General features: G+C 41.7%; 1 long non-coding RNA gene across 3 annotated transcripts in view; it reads right to left on the minus strand.

The window, feature by feature from the left end:
• LOC123275958 (uncharacterized) overlaps positions 1–18,150 on the minus strand; it is a 94,313-nt gene that overhangs the window by 75,787 nt on the left and 376 nt on the right. For all 3 annotated transcript variants that reach the window (XR_006512135.2, XR_006512137.2, XR_011502637.1), the window contains exon 2: positions 17,585–17,737. This is a non-coding gene — a long non-coding RNA (uncharacterized lncRNA). The remainder of the gene's footprint in view (positions 1–17,584; positions 17,738–18,150) is intronic.

Genomic DNA, 18,150 nt, shown 5'->3' on the forward strand with positions numbered 1-18,150 from the left:
TGGAAGTAAACAAACAAACAAATACATAGATACAGAGAACAGATTGGTGGTTATCAGAGGGGAAGGCGGCAGGGGAAAGACAAAATGGGTAAATGGATAGATGTGTAAAGTGACAGATGGCAACTAGTTTGGTGGTGAAGATGATGCGGTCTATACTGAAGTTAAAATACAATGATGTATGGGGCCAGCCTGGTGGCGCAGCAGTTAAGTTCACACATTCTTCTTCGGCAGCCCGGGGTTCACCAGTTCGGATCCCAGGTGCAGACATGGCACCACTTGGCACACCATGCTGTGGCAGGCGTCCCACATACAAAGTAAAGGAAGATGGGCACAAATTTTAGCTCAGGGCCAGTCTTCCTCAGCAAAAAGAGGAAGATTGGCAGCAGATGTTAGCTCAGAGCTAATCTTCCTCAAAAAAAAAAATATGCATATTATATATAATGATGTATACTCGAAATTTATATAACATTATAAACCAATGTGAACTCAAAAAAAGGGGGAAGGGTTGTAATGTTTTCAAACCTCACTAACTTTATTGCTGGACAACCAGGCGAAAAGCAAGTAGCTTCCTGGACACTGGCTCTTTGGCTCTCCTTTAATCATTCTTAAAATATGAAAGGTATGTCTTGGTTTAAAGATATCCTTAGTGGATTAATTTTTATTTAAAAATGTGGTCATCTAAAACTATTTTTCTCCTTAAGCAGAAGCAAAACCTTTCTAAAAGTAATTGAAAATAAAAGCATTGCCTGAAAAGCAAAAACTAGTCAAAATCAATTACAGAATAAAGCTAATGTCAGTCATTACAGAATAAGGCCATTGGCTAAAAGTAACAGACAGTTTGGCTTGTGGCTTTTTCCATTGGTTTATTTTTATCCTCCCATCCTTAATAGGATCACTTCTTCCATAACTGGTTTATTGATCACTTAGAAAATTTGTTTTTTAAGAAAAGACCATTCATTTCCACTGTAAAATGACAAAATGAACTCTTCCTCAGAAGAAAAAGTCCTCAACCTTATTAACAATAAAAAATACGGATTAAAATGAGATGCTATGTTGATAGTACGAAATTGACTAAGATCAAAGACTTTTTTCCCCCTAATTCTTAATGTTAGTGGAGGGTGTGAGAAAACAAGCTTATATGATATTTTGACAATACTAAGAAATAAACCAAGGCAGCCTTTCTGGAGGCCATTTGGCAATATCCCTTGAAATGAGCCTTTTTAAAAATATGCATGTATTTGACACAGCAATTCCGCTTCTAGGAATATAAGTTTATGTCGCCTCGTGTGCAAAGATTTAACTACAGTGATATTGGTAACAGGGATGTTTATAATAGGAAGAGAGGAAGGGAGGGTGTTAAAGAAATCAAAATATCCACCAATAGGAACTGGTTAAATAAATAAATATGGTGCAGTGCATTCATAAAAAGCAATATTAGTTTTCCATTAAAAGTGATGTTGTGGATAAATGTTATTGAAATGAAAATCATTCACATATGTACTAGGTTGTTTTTTAAAAAAATACAAAACTCTTTGTAACTGTGCTTCCGTTTATTGAAACACATTATTCCATTGAAGTTCAAGAACAGGCAAAACCAATCTGTAGCCGTAGAAATTAGAACAGTGGTTGTCTGGGAGGGTGGGGAGCAGGCAAAGAGACTAGAGACTGATTTGAAGCGAGATAAAGGAGATTTCTGGAGTGATGGAAGTGTTCTAATCTTGGAATATGGCTTGAGGGGGAGGCGGAGAAACAGAGTGGGTATACATTTGTCCGAACACATCAAAATGGACACATCTATGCATTCCACTTTATGTCAATTATACCTCAGTTTAAATAAGGAACAAAACCCTTAAATGTACATCATCTCAACTTAATAACCAAAACAATGTTTGGGGCCAGCCCAGTGGTGCAGCGGTTAAGTTAGCACGCTCCTCTTCGGCAGCCCAGGGTTCGCCAGTTCGGATCCTGGGTGAAGACAATGCACCACTTGGCAAGCCATGCTGTGGTAGGCGTCCCACGTATAAAGTAGAGGAAGATGGACACGGATGTTAGCTCAGGGCCAGTCTTCCTCAGCAAAAAGAGGAGGATCGGCAGCACATGTTAGCACATGTTAGCTCAGGGCTGATATTCCTCAAAAAAAAAAAACTGACAAAAAAAAAAGTTTGAATATGTCCTTGCAGAAAAGGATTTGGAGAGGATTTTGGGTCGTGGGATTACGGGTATATATTTTTTTTTTTTTTTTACTTTTTTTTAAACTTGTCAACCAGCATTGTAACAATTAAAATAAATACAAACATACAAATGTATCCAAATGTGCTTCATTCACCCTCTCTGGCCCTTAATCTGGATATTCCCTCCTACTCCCTCAAAAGGTAGAGTGTGCAGATCACCCCAAGCACGGGGGGCCACCCTGAGGTCCAGAGTGCCCTATGTTCCCATGAACGGATACCACTGGGGTCCCACCCCTTGTGGAGGTCCTTCATAGTATGCACTCTCTGGTCGTTAGTTTCAACTTTCAGACAGCTTCAAATGCCAAAGTTAAGAATGGCATGCTTTAAGTAGATTTTCTTTATAGAACCCAAATTCCTCTCAGGTACAGAGGAGAAAGCTTCCAGTTACTGAAGGCAATGCAAATGCTTTATGGCCCGAGAAGTAGCTATTCTTTCGCACGTGTCCTGCCGAGCTTCTAAAAATGGTTTTGCCCTTACTTGCAGCCCCATAAGCAGCCTAGCCGGAGCCCCACCCCAGCCAGCAGGCCTGTCACAGAGAAGTCAGTCGGATTCCATGGGCCAGGGAAGCCGCCTGCGCCAGGTGTGCTCACCGCCAAGGCTGGGTGTCTGCCACCTCTTGCTGGTGGCAGCTCATGTTCTCACGCAGCCGGCAAATCTCAGCATGGGCTGCTGGGTAGTTAACCAGGCAGGCACAATTACCTAATAACAGTAACAATGCCAACAACCATGGGGCAGCTAGTTGATGGGCGGGAGAGGGAGAGAATCACAAGAAGATGAAACATAATTACATTCCTCCTCTTTAAAACCCCTGCAAGATGGATACAAATTGAGAACTGAAGGAGGTGGGAACAAGTGAGAACAGAGATCCAGCTTCTCCTTGGGAGACAGCCAAAGAAGCTGTCTAAGAGAAACTCAAACCCAACAACCTGCTTGGATCTGGGGTGGGGGTGAAGCCAAATGCCCCCCGGGATCGGTATCTCTAGCCCATTCGACAGCTTGCCAAAAATGTCCCTCAGGGCCATCAGACTTGCCCGGTTTCAAATTGAACATCCCTACATGGCCCTGACCCTGATACTTCTTTGCAAAGCCCCCGTGTGAATGACACCCCCGTCTCCCCCTTTACCAGAGCAAGAACCCGGAAGCCATTTTAGACCTCCCCCTCCTTCAGTCCCACATGCAGTCCATTTCTGGGTCCTGTAGATTCTATCATCTAAATATCTTTCCGATCAGCCCTTTCCGCCAGTTCACGCTGCCAAGTGTCACAAAACCTGCCCTCCACTTTACTGCCTGAACAAACTTCCTAAATTGCAAATCTGATCATGCCATTGACCTATCCCAGACTTTCTATGGCTCTCCATTGTCTACCTAGAGGTTTCTTGAGACAATCTCAAATGCCTTCACTACCAGGCATTTAAACACGTGAAGTTATGGGGTTTAATATAGCAAAGTCGGAGGCAGTATGGACCCAGAAAAGACTTGTCCCACTTAAAGGCATTCAAACCTAAAACTATTTTAAAACAGCTGCGCCATCCTGGTAAAACTCTTTCCAAAGTCATTTTGATACTCCTGGTCCACACAATAGAGGCCCAACTCCCTAGCCTGCATCTAAGTCTGTGATGTAGCTGATGCCTGCTTCTTCGGCCTCGTCTTCAGCTATTCTCCAGAAGTAGCTTTCACTTTCCTGCAGATTCTCTTCCACACAGCAGTGCCTTTGAACATGATCTTCCCTCAGCATGGGCCCTCTTCTTCTTTCCCTAGCCTGCCCAGAAACTCTCAAGACCTCCACTGCCAGCCTTCCCGGAGCCTGGGAGAGAGTTTTACCCTGGACACACATCTGTTATTGTTCTCTTTTCCCAGCTAGCAGATATTTATTTTTCTTCCCCACTAGATAGTACTTAGGAGACTTGTCTTATAATTGCACAAATTATATGTTACAAAGTAAACAGCAAAGGCAAAATTTCCTAGGGACAGTTTTCCTCCTCAACATTTTAAATAAGATTGAGAAATATTGTTTGCAACACAGAATACAACTTAAAAAAAAAAAAATTGGTGTCCTTGGGGAGTTAATGGAGATCTTTGGGGGCCTCCAAATGTGTACTGCTCTATGTCCTCAGACAGTGTCTGCCTGCTAAACATTCACTGAATATGGTATTGCAACAATCTTATGCCAGAAAAGCTGCTTTAGGCCTTGATTGATTTCCCAAAATGCTAATGGGGTCATATTAATCATTATCACGAATTTTCAGTGTTCAAAAGAAAGAAAGGAAAAAAGAAACTGTTACATGCTCCAATGCCTGTTGAAAAGTCACTTGAAGAAATAAAAGGGAACTCAACTCCACTCCCACAGCTGGGTCACCAGCTCCATTGGCTGAAGAAGTTGAATGCTCAGTCACATGAAATAGTTCTATTTCTCAGAACTTGTCCAAAGGGCCCTCTCCTGCCTGCAGAGATAGAAGTAAGGAAAAAAGAATCTTTCCTATACATTTAAGTTTGACCTGCCCCATTTTTTCCTCCCTTCCTGTCCATTGATTGAAGCCATCCAGGAGGTATGGAAATAAAATGGGAAGTTGGAAAGGGAAGAGCTAGCGAAAGATGAAGCGGAGGGCAGTAACGGGGACTTTCAAGGTGTCCATGACTGTAGTGGCCGAGGTTAAATGAAGCTAACCACAAAGCTGCAGTAACTTCCCCACTTCCTACTTGGCACGCTAACAGCCTGAGCTCTAGGTTGGACTTAAAAGTGAGTGATCTGGAGTGAATTCATTCGTATTACAGCAGTTCCTCCAAGAATATTATATTTTTAAATCATTGTTGGGATTATAAGAGCTTTTCTTCTTATTAACCAATGTGAAAGCAACTTCCTTAATATTTGGCAAAAAAAAACACACACACACACAAAAAGAGACTCTATTCTAATATAAAAATGAACATGCTCATAATAAAAAAATTGGAGTAATACAGGAAAGTATCAAGAAAAAACCCCCACCTATACTCAAGGGTCTTTATATATTTGTGACTGTATTGTATTTACTTTCTACACTTAAAAAAGGAACTTTGCAACAAGCTCTTGCTTTCTTTTTAGAAACTACTTCAGCATTGTTTTTTATTGCTACATAGTACTCTTTAAAGTGGATATATTATAATTTCTATAACCATTTCTCTATACTAGGAATTTGGTTTTTATCAAACATATTTTAGTATAATAATATGGATTTAAACCTTTTCAAAGCTCTCAGTACCAGCAATGAGTAAATGAGAACTCTCCAAAGAAGGTGTAGGCAGCAGTAGGGGAAAAGTTTAGGACGCATTTTAGTTTTTGGTTTCCTTTAGCCAAGAAAAACAGATACAATATCACTGAATTATGGACAAAAGCAGGAAATACTCTGAAATTTCCTTAAGAATAATGCATTTTTTTAAGCCTCTGTTGAGTCGGAGGTGGGGCCAGTTGTAGGAAGTCTTTGGGGGAAAAGAAGAGTGTTGAATAAGGACCACAAATATATGAGAGGTGGTATAAAGACATGAGGTTGGAAATAGAAAACACAAGTTCTTAATGTGATAACAGCAGAGTTTTCTACCCATCACAGCTTTTGCTGATGACTAGACTCTGTCTGAAACCTTGCCACAAGTCCTTACATTTCAGAGTAACACTTTTTTTTTTTTTTTTGCTGAGGAAGATTAGCCCTGAGCTAACATCTGCTGCCAATCCTCCTCTTTTTGCTGAGGAAGACTGGCCCTGAGTTAACATCCGTACCCATCTTCCTCTACTTTATATGTGGGATGCCTACCACAGCATGGCTTGCCAAGTGGTGCCACGTCTGCACCCAGGATCCAAACCGGCAAACCCTGGGCCACTGAAGGAGAATGTGCACACTTAACCACTGCACCACTGGGCTGGCCCCAAGTAACAAAGAACTTTAACAACCATTTGTTAACACTAATTTCCTACCTACCCTGTGTCTTTTTACTAAATCATTCTTTTTTTTTTTTTCTTGCTGAGGAAGATTTGCCCTGAGCTAACATCCATGCCAATCTGCCTTTATTTTGTATGTGGATCACTGCCACAGCACGGCCGATGAGGGGTGTAGGCCCTGTTTGGGATCCAAACTGGCAATCTCGGGCCACCAAAGCAGAGCACACCAAACTTAACCACCAGGCCATGGGGCCAGCCCATTCACCTTTTCCCAAGCTCTTCAGACTTTATGAGCCACAGAGTAGGTGGCCAGATGTTCTTTCACAGAATCCAGATGGCTGAAATCACCACTGTGGGAACGCTTTTAAAGTGATATAGAATTTAGAGTCTTCCTAAAACCCAATTTCCCTGGACTGTTGGGCAATCTGGGGAAAACAAAATGCTATGTATCATTATCCTTTCATTTGATTCTCACTTAAATCAGTTCTTTTCTTAGAAACCTATCTTAAAAATTTGTGTTTGTTCTACATGCTTTGCCCAAAGTGTTTCCAATTATTTATTAACACAGTTCGTCTTCACAAAGCCCTGAGGGCTGGGCAGGGCAGGTGTTACCACCTCCATTGCAGAGACAAGAAAACAGATGAAGAGAGTTAAGGTGCTGCCGCTAGAGCCCAAATGTCTTGTCTTTTGGCCCAGTGGGTCTTCTCCTCCCAGAGGAGACTGTCACAGTGGCTTTGTTAGATGGCATTGTGAGAGACTCTATGGCTTATGATTCTGTGATCAGATATCTCAGAACAGTTTTGTGCTTGTTTCAAACCTCACATATAAGCCTGGATACTTTCCTCAAGCATATATAGACTGTCTTAAAGCATCTCCCAGTTTCTTCAAATACGCATTTTAAAAATTTCCTATCTATTTAACCCACATAGAAGTAAGAACCAAAGATAATTTTAGCATTCATTCTTCCAAATAGTTAAAATGGGTAAAGATACATCTAAAGATACAGTGGCATATTTGAAAAACTATGGGTGAGATTTAAATGGCAAACAAAACTAGGAAATGTGAGTGTGTCTCAAATGCAGAAACGTCTACACTATGTGAGGTTTAAATTAAATAAATGAATATTTATCTTAAACTACCAAACTCTGCCAAATAAGGTAGAACAGTACTTTTTTTACATGTCTAGATATATAGAGGCTCAGCCTGAAAAATTCGACAGAAAAATGCTTCCATGTATGGATGTTTGCCTTTTTTAATAATGTAACTTTCCGGGCCGGCCCAGTGGTGCAGTGGTTAAATGAGGATGTTCCGCTTCTCCGCGGCCCGGGATTTGCCGGTTCGGATCCCGGGTGCGGACATGGCACCGCTTGGCATGCCATGCTGTGGTAGGCATCCCACATATAAAGTAGAGGAAGATGGGCACGAATGTTAGCTCAGGGCCAGTCTTCCTCAGCAAAGAGAGGAGGATTGGCAGATGTTAGCTCAGGGCGAATCTTCCTCAAAAAAAAATAATAATAATGTAACTTTCCTATGAAGCTGGAATGGAGAAGACTCTTGGAAGAACATACAACTGAAATAGGACGTCTTCTATATATCATACGTTAATGCATTATTGATTTTAGTTTTAAAAAGGAAAGGAACAGTGATGTTGAAAGTTCCTTTCATTAGGGATGGGAGGGTTTGTGTGTACATGTATGCACGCACATGTGTGTTGTTATTGAAGAACAGCTTCCAAGAGTCCTCAGCTTGCCTCCGAAGGTGGCTACAATCTGGCACTCAATCACCCTGAGTTTAACACTTTACTCCACACTGCTGTTCTGCCTTGTATTGTTTCATGTTTCCTGAAAAGACTGCAAGCATCTTGAGATAAAGAACCCTTGTCTTTGGGGCCGGCCCCATGGCTGAGTGGTTAAGTTTGCGTGCTCCCCTTTGGCAGCCCTGGGCGTGGACATGGCACCGCTCATCAAGCTATGCTGAGGCGGTGTCCCACATGCCACAACTAGAAGGACCCACAAGTAAAAATACACAACTTTGTACTGGGGGCTTTGGGAGAAAAGGGAAAACAAAATCGTTTAAAAAAAAGAAAAGAACCCTGTCTTCTATTTCTGTGTCCTCCACAGTGCCTGCCACAATGTTTGTATTGAATTTAAAGAAATACATCCAATCTTCCATGAGCACCCATCCTTACAAACCATCCAATCTTTGAAATAAATTATTCTCATTCTCTGAACTATAAAATTGAAGGTTAATGTTTTTATTTCACAGAACATCTTGACCCTACAATAATCTGCATTTGTATGATACAGTTGCAAGTATTATTATTATTGTGAGAAATAATCATATTTTTGTGCTTGCTCCCTGAAAATTTTAGAGCCTCAGACATAATTTTATAAATGTGGTGAATAGGAGGGAGTAAGTAATAGAAAGCAGGCTCATCATTGTAGATTGGTTTGTTTTTTGTTTTTTTGAGGAAGATTAGCCCTGAGCTAACTACTGCCAGTCCTCCTCTTTTTGCTGAGGAAGACTGGCCCTGAGCTAACATCCGTGCCCATCTTCCTTCACTTTATATGTGGGACGCCTACCACAGCATGACGTGCCGAGCGATGCCATGTCTGCCTCTGGGATCCAAACCAGTGAACTCCGGGCCACTGAAGCAGAACGTGCACACTTAACCGCTGCGCCACCGGGCTGGTTGCCCTTGTAGATTGTTTCTAAGGGTTTGGAGAGATCCCTTAGAAAGGAGAGTTGGAGTCATCATATAGTTATGTGGGAGCTCAGACACATTAACTCACACTGGAACACACAATTGTCACTGGAACACTTATTGTCTTTCCCGAATCTCAAATCAATTCCTTTTCAAGCAACTAACTGTCTTTATTGTATTCTTTCTGTTCCTCTTTCCCAGTTCCAGACATGTTTCTATCCCTATATCTGGATCTGATTTACAAGCTTATGACCAGCTCATGACCACACTATCTGATTCTTGAACGCTGCACCTGGATTGTTGACAGTGTTATCTGATTCCAACTTTGACTCTAACTTCCTATCCAGAGATCCAGACTCCTAATGCCCTTGTCTGAGATTTACACATGGGTCCATTTCAGCTAGTGGTTCTTAACCCTTTTGAGGAGTTCCTTCAAAATGTATGAAAGCTACAGACTCATCCCTTCCAAAATATTTATATATGTACACAAACACATAAGGATTTGCATATAATTTCAAGAGGTGCTTGATTCTTTTTTTAAATTTATTTTTGAGGAAGATTAGCTGTGAGCTAACTCCTGCCAATCCTCCTCTTTTTGCTGAGGAAGACTGGCCCTGAGCTAACATCCGTGCCCATCTTCCTCTACTTTATATGTGGGACGCCTACCACAGCATGGCTTGCCAAGCAGTGCCATGTCCACACCCAGGATCCAAACTGGCGAACCCCGGGCCACTGAAGTGGAATGTGCACACTTAACTGCTGAGCCACCGGGCCGGCCCCAAGAGGTTCATGATTCTTTAGATGATCCTTTTGAGGGGCTTCTGCTGGTAGTAACCTATAGGGTGTAAAAAAAAAAAAAAAAACCTACAAAAACAGTGCATATCTGTATAATATAGAATCGATTTTTATACCTATCAGTGAATAATTTCCTTTCAATTTTTTTTTTCAGGGAAAGATTTGTCCTGAGTTAACATCTGTTGCCAATCTTCCTCTTTTTTTTTTTCCCTCCCAAAGCCTCAGTGCATGGTTGTATATCCTAGTTGTAGGTCCTTCTAGTTCTTCTATGTGAGCCACCACCACAGCATGGCAACTGACAGACGGGTGGTGTGGTTCTGCAACTGGGAAATGAACCCAGGTGGCCAAATCAGTGAGAGCCCTGAACTTGAACCACTAGGCCATCAGGGCTGGCTCTCACCTTTTAGATAGAAGAAAGAAAGACATATACTCAGCTTTCCAGAACCAAATTAATGACCTTGTATGGTTCTTTTTCAATCCTGATCAAATAAATATCTAAATAGCCAGAAAAGTTGAAAGACTCCCTCTGTTTTCGTCACTCAAACAGATGCAACTAACTCTTGGTGGACTTTGAGAAAAGCTAGTGCTTGTCTTTATCACTTCCAAGATTTTCCTTCCAAAAAATTGCCAAAGTAATATACGTACATTGTAGAAATGTTGAAAAGTGAAGAAAAGCATAAATAAGAATTTTTAAATCACACACAAGCCCAGCACTAAAGATATCCAATTGTCAATATTTTAGTGTACAAATTTCCAGTCTTCCAAAACACGTATTCATTAGATTTCCAAAACATCTGTCCTTCAATTTCTCCTTCAAGTTTATGGGAACCTGTTGTACATTCAAAGACTTAGTTCAATCTGCAGGGGTATAAGAAACTTCCATGTTGCCTGGGACTTGCCCCAGGCCTACACACTTTTGAGCTCTGACTGCAAAGTTACCTGCCAGTCTTGTCATCTATACACAGCACATACTCTAGCTGAAGGCAAGGCATCCACCGGAGACTGCTATTGTCTTCTGGTCGTTAGCTCTGCCATCAATATTTGCCACTGTGATAATTATAGTTCTGGAATCCAACTGCCTGAATTCAACTCTTGGCTCCACTGCCACCTTCTAATTTTGAGAATTGGACAAGTTACTTAACTCATCTGTGCCTTAATGTGCCTTGATATTCTCATCTTTAAAATGGGAATGATGATGGAGGAAAAATGAGTACCTATAAAGGATGCAGTACACAGACTGTCACCTAGGAAGCACTGAATAGATGCTAGCCATCACTGCTATTGTTTATCTAGTGTTGTTGTTATTATTCCCCTGGATATTTTCTGCTTTGTTAGTCCAGCCATCACTATTGGTCCTTGTGAGCCACTTAGTCCATTGTATTCTAGCAAATTCTTCTTAGACTTAAATGGTTCTGCCTCAGATCTTTGCAAGTGCATTTCTTTATTCTACTGACATTCTTTGACAATGACTGTGCTGGCCCTACATTTGGCCCTGGAAACAGCAGAGGTCTCAAGTATTTGGAGTCTCTTGGGAACAAGAGACAAAAAAAGAAAATGGAAAGAGTATTTGCAATACCAAGTGATGTGTGACCATGGAGGAAGTACAGGGCACCTAAACAGGGGACCCTGAGCCAGGCTTTGCAGGAAGAGGGAGGTAAAGCCTCCTAGAGGAAAGGCCTTTAAATTGAATCCTAAACCAAGAGTCAGCCAAAGAGGGACAAGAGCCAGAGAGAGGAGCTATGTTTGTAAAATAACGGATTTGACTATGATCTCCAAGATTCCTTCCAGTTCACAAGTTGAAGGACTCAGCTGTCCATCTGATTGGTGAAATCCACCTGACCCTTCCTGCCATGTCCATCCTCGGCCTAAGACCCTGCCAAAGGTGATTTAGCTAGAGGCAGTAAGGAGGGAGCATAAGCTGCCAGTAACACTCACTAAAGCAGCCACACTGCTTTCCTTTAGATGCACAGTTGATATTTTCTCACTATTATGTAAACTGCTATAAAAACTGCACTTCTGAGAAGTCCCCTCTTCTAACCAGATCACCAGCCCTAAGTCCCACCTAAAGAGAAATTCTGGAGTCCTTTCTATAGCTACCTGCTATAGACGGAAGATTTGTGTCCCCCTCAAATTCATATGTTGGAATCCCAACCCCCAGTGTGATGGTATTAGGAGGTGGGCCTTCAGGAGCTGATTAGGTCATGAGGGCAGGGCCCTCTTGAATGAGGTTAGTGTCCATTTAAGAGATTAGAGGGAGCTCCAGGGCCCCTTTCACCACGTGAGGACACAGGGAACCAGGAAGTGTCTATGAACCAGCAAGCAAGTTCTCACCAGACACCGAATCTGCAGGCACCTTTGATCTTGGACTTTCCAACCTCTAGAACTGTGAGAAATAAATGTCTGTTGTTTATAAGCCACCTAGTTTATGGCATTCTGTTATAGCAGCCCAAACAGACTAAGCCAGGTACATTTTCATCAATGGTCCTCAAGAGCCCCCATTTATTCATGTCCTTTTGTCCTCATAGTCCATTCCAAATGCCCTCTCTCCCAATAGAGCCATTCTTCTGAGTAAATGTATATATTTTTCTGTTCTAATGTATTATTGTAAACTACGCATTGTTTTATGTGGATGTATTTTTAATTTATGCAAATCATAATTACATATCTTAGTCTTCTTCTTAGGCTTCTCAAAAGCAGATCTGTCTTTAAGATCTATCCATGTTGCTTTTATTTTTTATTTATTTATTTATTTATTTATTTTTTGAGGAAGATTAGCCCTGAGCTAACATCTGCTGCCAATCTTCCTCTTTTTGCTGAGGAAGACTGGCCCTGAGCTAACATCTGTGCCCATCTTCCTCTACTTTGTATGTGGGACGCCTGCCACAGCATGGCTTGCCAAGTGGTGCCATGTCCGCACCCAGGATCCGAACCGGCGAACCCCAGGCCACAGAAGCAGAACATGCGAACTTAACCGCTGCACCACTGGGCCAGCCCCATGCTTTTATCTTTTTAATCCATGTTGCTTTGTGTACTTCTACTCGGTACTTCTACTTGGTTGCTTCTTTTTTTTTTAAGGTATGCTTCTCTTTTATTTTGGTGAGGAAGATTGGCCCTGAGATAATGTCTGTTGCCAATCTTCCTCTTTTTTTCTCCCCAAAGCCCTAGTGCATAGTTATACATCCTAGATGTGAGTCCTTCTAGTTCTACTATGTGGGATGCTGCGGCAGCATGACTTGATGAGTGATATGTAGATCCACGCCCAGGATCTGAACTGGTGAACCCCAGGCTGCCAAGGCAGAGCACGCAAACGTAACCACTAGGCCACAAGGCTGGCCTGTCTAATTGGTTGCTTCTAATGCTGCCTAGACGTCAGCAGCGAGCTCCCACCTCTTTGACCTTTGTATAGGGGGCCATTTCACTTCTGAACATGAAAGCAAAAATCCTCCTAAACCACATCTAAAAAAGTCAAAGACTGATGGAAGTCCCTTTTCTAGCTCTGAACAAGTGGTGCTTTGAGTAACATCACACTGCTGTTGCAAGTGAGGCGGGATTCTTGTCATATTTCAATGGGAACTTAAGGATTTAGGAACAGTCAAGTAACACTCCCTTGTTCTTTGGATATGTATCGCCTTTTGTCTTCTATTTGGAAATCCTTCACTCAGGAGGGGGAAAGTCAACTTAATTAGCTAGGAAACAAAATCTACAGGAAATACTCAAACTCATTTTAGTCATTGGATGACGCAACTAAGATATATAATCATTTGCCTAAGTTAAAAATATATCCACATAAAACAACACACAGTATGCAATAATGTATAAGGACAAAAAATATATACTTTTTTTTTAAGATTTTTTTTTTATTTTTTCCTTTTTCTCCCCAAAGCCCCCCAGTACATAGTTGTATATTCTTCATTGTGGGTCCTTCTAGTTGTGGCATGTGGGACGCTGCCTCAGCGTGGTCTGACGAGCAGTGCCATGTCCGCGCCCAGGATTCGAACCAACGAAACACTGGGCCGCTTGCAGCGGAGCGCGCGAACTTAACCACTCGGCCACGGGGCCAGCCCCCAAAAATATATACATTTACACCAAAAAATATGATCAACTCAATCCTTGGCACCTGAAGTCCCCAAACCAAAAACAAAACAATAAGCCAAAATCAAGGAGAAATTTAAAACTTAGCATAAATAGTAAAAAAAAAAAAAATTGTGTTCGTATTTGCTTTAGAGGAATATAATACTTGATATAGTTATCACGTCATGAGAAGAAATGACCAACAAGTATCTGCGGACGGTCTCACAGCCTATAAATTGGCACAACAGTGTCCCTGGGTCACCCAGGCTCTGCCCTCCTGGGGCTTGTAGCCTAGTTAGAAAAATGAAACTTTGCCTCACCAGGCAAGCGTGAATGCTGATAACCAAATCAATTACCATTAAATTTTCACATAGAAATGACTGTGATGAAATTTTCAATTCATAGAATATCAGTTAAAACTGTATGCTAGCTGAGTAATTTTTATAGGTCATGTTTTTATATTTCCTAAAAACAGTGTCTAATTTTCAAACTGTATTTTTGGTTATTCCAACCATTCTAGATTCTAATACTTATATTACAAGTGTGTACAACTTATATTCTAACAGCGTGGCTATGTATTTCCATGCGCCTGGACATAGGGAACATTTCTCTTCTCCTCCTTTTCCTCTCCTTCCTCTCTCTAGATTTCCTAACGGCTTACAACTTCAACAACAATAAATTCACGGCCTATCTAGCTTCCTCCACACTCCCACCCATCTTCCCTGCTCCGAAAACCTAGATTATTTTGAAGGAAATCTCAGACACATCACTCCAGCTCTGAATGTTTTATTATATATCTCCGAGAGGCAAGGAATTCCTTTTTAAACATCATCGCAGGCCCCAAAAGTAACAATAGTTGCTTGATATGATAAAATATTCAGTGTTCTTCACATTCCCTAACTGTCCTATAAATGTCCCCCCCCTCTTTTTTTAGTGTGTTTGTTTGAATCTAAATCAAAACAAAGTGCATACATTGCAATTGATTCACGTGTCTCTTATGGGTAAATATTCCTTTTTTAGCTTTATTCTCAAACAAAAATGCAGAATTGTTATGTAGCAAAAAGAACTATCTCCAAATAAAGCGGGAGTTCAAAATGCTGTCCTGAAGAAGTCGGTAAAAGTGTCAAGTCATTGCCCTTGCCAAGGAGATAACCACTTGGTGTATACCTTTCCCTGAATGATAAAGAGGAAAAGGAGGGACCGTGCTTCCTGGTAAACATTTTTATCAGCCACAGAGAACTGCATATAAACACGATGCTCATGAAACAAAGTGCTCTGCAGTAAATGGGAATTGAGGAAATAGAAAATGAGTTGTATATCTGAAAATTATTTCTTTATTTCAATGAAGGAGAAGTTTATCAACAGCCGGTCTGCTTTGAAAGTTTTGCAAATGCTGGTTGGATGGATTAATCCTTTTTAGTAGTTTTAACACTAAGGATTTAATTTAATTTAAGGCTTTTTCATTTTCAAACTTTGCTTACCTCTATGCCTTTGGTAAAAGAAAAAAAAAATCACTGTAGGTAATATGAAATGAATCAAGACTTCCACTTCTATTTCTCACCATAAGAGCGTCTCTTCTGGATTTCACCTTAAAGCTCCTTTTTCACTTTAAAACTGAAAGAAATCTCAGTGTTACAGTACAACACATATGAAATAATAATTACCATGTAATAGAAGAAGCAGGACACAAGAAGTAACACAGGGCAGGAGTTAAGAATGTGGGCTGCAAAGAGAGAATGCTGTCCCCTGTTTCTTTGTCTATAGAATGGGGACAGTAAAGAGTAGTTGCCTCCTAGGGCTGCTGGTGGGGTCATTCAAACAAGATCATGAAAAGCATCCAGCACTGGCTAACACTCCACGGGCTGTTATTATCGTTAGAAAGACATAGGAAGGGGTCATTGGTCCCAGATAAGTTTCACCAGGAGAGAAGGAACTTACTTTATGGTAAATTGTGAGTCAGTTACAAGAGAAGGAAACAAGCTCCCTGGCTTCACCCCTATGACAGCACCTCCTGGATCCTCTGCTACATTGTTAAAAGGACCCAGGGAAAAGAAGTACCTTACACAGGCAATGCTAAAATGTTTCCCTCTCTGACAGTTAAACTTTTGAAAATTGTACAAGAAATTGCTCTGTGTATAATAAGTTCTAGGTAAGACAATACTGGGGTATGTGAACTAAACAGAGATTAACCTGAAATTGGACTCTGATCCCCTAAGGGAGCCGGCCGGCCGGTGCAGCCCAGTCCTTGCTGGCCCTGCAGAGCAAAAACAAGCTTGTGTCTATCTCCACTGCGATCTGGCTGGATGTCATCTAAGCTTTGAACAGTGCCTCAGTCCATTTCAGATGTATAATATGGGTTAGACAACACTAAGCAGAGAGCTCTGGGCTGGGGTGTGCACCCTAATACTGAGGAACTGACACCGGAAAATGAAGACCTGGCGTTTGTAATTTGGTCTTTCTCTCTTCTCTCATTTTAGACAAGTTTCCTTTTCTGTCCCCCTGAAATAATTGCAAAAATCTAAATAAATTAATTGACAAAAAAATTGGGGGTGGTTATTCACAGTATCAAAACATTCTCCAGTTTAAATCATTGGTTGCAGAATTCCTTTTAAATTAAGATCCCTCCCTCCCAGTGTGAAAATTCAAAGCACCTGGTCCTCTCCATTACTCTTTTACTCCTTTAGAAAAGGAAGAAGAAAGAGGAGAGATCACCAATGAAAATTTCCTTGGTAATAACATCCTACATTTCTTTAAATGCTTTACAGTTTTAATGTACTTTCAGACCCACTGTGGTCTCTCAGTTAAGTCTGGTACACGATGGATTTATAGCTATTGATAGGAGAGAAAGGCTACATATAGTAATTGGTACCTGTGAGAACTGAACTCAAGATGAATCAACCAAATGCAAGGGTCTGGAACCTGAAGCAAGTGCCCCACACTCATGCTCACTGGTTTTGTGCTGCTGCTTTTTCTCCCTTTGGTGAGTTGGTTCCAGGCATCTTCCTCTTTCTTCCTCAGATAATTCTGATCCATGCCTCACCTCACATAACTACTAAAGACTTGAGTGAACCAACATTCAGTCAACTAGTAATTCTTGAACACCAACTAGAAGCCAGACCTTTGAAGAGTTTTAAGCAGAGGGAAGCTTAATCTTCTTTGTCATTTAAAAAGACTACAGTGAGATTACTCACTTTATCAATTTGAACCAATTATCTAAAAACAATATTGGCATCTTAGCCGTACTAGAGTCCTGGCTAGATGTGTTCTGTCCCTGTTTGTGAATCTGGAAATAAACTTCAAGTGGCTTCTATGAGAAAGCTAAGGCTTAGAAAAATCTCTCTGCACAGACTTGATAAGATTTCCCCTTGTGCTATGGTAAAGCCCCATTTCTTAAACCGCTTACTAACACTAACTCAGTGTACAAACTTGCCTTGCTAGGCTCTGAAGGTGAGAAGACGAGTTAGATGCAGCAGTCCTGAACCTCAAGGAGGTCAGAGCCTACAACAGGAAGACAAGTGCCCTGCTCTGAGCCCTCCCAGGACCCCCAGGTTCTGAGAGCTCAGGCCTCATAGCCCTCCCTGCTGGAGCGGGAACCCGGCTCCCCAGCCCCTCTGAAGCCACACTGACCTTTTTCTTTCATTTCTTGGAACTCTTCTGGTTCCCTCCCCCCACTGGACTTTGCATAAGTCCCAGTTGTCTCAGCCTTGAAAGTTCACTGAGCTCTGGGTTCTCCTTAGCTCCTCCTCCTCCTCCAGCCCTCAGCCCCGCCCTGCTGCCTCAGAAAGCCTCTTCTGACTCGCAGATCGGGTCAAATCTCCCTCTGAAACCCACTACCACCTTAGACCTTTTGTCCTTTGTAGTTTTCCGTATACTTACGCGGTTGTTTAATACTTGGCTGTCTGCTCTCAGGTGCCTAAGATCCTGGAAGGGCGGGGACTGGCTTTGGATGCCAGGGCCTGGCACACAGTAGGCCCTCCAGGAATGAAACAGGCATAGCCAGCTGTGCCGGGATCTAAGCCGCTGCGGCCTCTGTGGAGGGGGCAGGATGCAGACGGTGAGCTTCCATAAAACGAGGCCTCCTGGCTCCTATCTCAGCCCTTGTATGACACTCTGAAATGTAAAGCTTGTTTGTCCCAAGTCCCCAGGAGACTGTAAGCTCCCAGACAGCAGAAACTCCATTACATTAGTGGTGTGGCCCCAGCACCTAGCTGGGCCTGTTACTTAGCATGAATACACAAGAAAAACACTTAGTAAATAGCAGCCATTGCCAGATTAATAAATGCATTCTAGAGAGTGGGAGAAAGTGGGAGACGTTATCCACAGCTTCAAAGAAATGTTTAAGCTTGGCTGACTCTTGAAAGAATACAAGTGACCACCCGCCACCCGGCAAGCAAAGATTTCAAATTTTTTAAAAAAGGAAATTTTCTCTTCTCCCTTTCCTG

Source organism: Equus asinus, chromosome 4, assembly GCF_041296235.1.
Source record: "Equus asinus isolate D_3611 breed Donkey chromosome 4, EquAss-T2T_v2, whole genome shotgun sequence".
In the NCBI taxonomy this organism is placed as follows: Eukaryota; Metazoa; Chordata; class Mammalia; order Perissodactyla; family Equidae; genus Equus; species Equus asinus.